A 1,038-nucleotide genomic window follows, 5' to 3' on the forward strand; every position below is an offset into this window, starting at 1 on the left:
GCATTAACAAGGGCTATTAAGGGATCAGGATTGGAGGGTAGATCAGGTTGGAGAAAAGTAGATTGGATATCTGTATTAGGGCCAATAGGGGGAGAGTGCAGGGACTGTAAGGAGAGGCGAATAGAGAAGATGTTACCATTGTCATGATCACCACTCCACTCCCTGCCCCCCCAAGAATAGCCAATGGCCCATTGAGCAGTGGATAACTGTTTGCCCATATTGGTAAAGGTAATGTTCATTGGATTGAGACGTTGTCCGCAACAATGAAAATTAGCACAGGAAGGAGCGGAAGGCTTGCCAGAACGACGTGTGATGGAGATAAGATCATTGTTCAGAGGAGCTGTCCAGTAGATGTAGCCAGTTGAAACACAGGACCAACTTTTGCAGTATTTATCGACTATCGTGCCACAGGAAGAACGCAGTTCTGTAGACGTGGGTTGGGGGCAAAAATACAGGTACCACCATGTGGCTTCTTTAGGTGAAGGTGTGCAGGAACCCTGTTTGTCCCAGTGATTAGACTGAAGTGATTTACTGGCGAATTTATTGACCCCTGTTCCCATTTCAGCAAAGTCAAAGTGGAGGGTAGGGAACCAGGGCCAGATGGTATATTTGGATATTTGAAAAAGAATTTGATTTTCAAAGTCAGATACAAGCCAAGTGTAATTGCGAGGTTGATGAGGATTATTGTTCTGCAAAGCACGCTTGGGTCTATGCTGAGTAATAACACGGACTTTGGATCCATTAGGGGGAAATGTCAGGTAGGGATACAGTGTTGTAGTTGATGTAATGATCATTGTCCATATCATAAGCAAGAGCCACATGATTGATGCAGAGGGTTCGGATTCACAATTGCAGTCACAGGAACAATGAGGATATGTCTGATGAGGAGATTGTAGGATTAATAGGAACCAAGTAGGGGCGGACACAGCGTGCAGGAACCCACAGGACTTTGTCAGGTAGCTGTAAGGCAGCGTATCCTCGCCCCCAAGTGATGAGTTCAGCTGGGCCTTTCCACTCAGGATCAGGTAACTGCCTGTA

The 1,038-nt window shown here is 46.1% G+C and overlaps 1 pseudogene; it reads right to left on the minus strand.

Moving 5' to 3' along the window:
* The window catches only part of LOC107289575, a 51,074-nt pseudogene that overhangs the window by 28,591 nt on the left and 21,445 nt on the right, over nt 1-1,038 (minus strand).

Source organism: Protobothrops mucrosquamatus, unplaced genomic scaffold (genome assembly GCF_001527695.2).
Source record: "Protobothrops mucrosquamatus isolate PMUCROS unplaced genomic scaffold, P.Mucros_1.0 scaffold726, whole genome shotgun sequence".
Taxonomy (NCBI): domain Eukaryota; kingdom Metazoa; phylum Chordata; class Lepidosauria; order Squamata; family Viperidae; genus Protobothrops; species Protobothrops mucrosquamatus.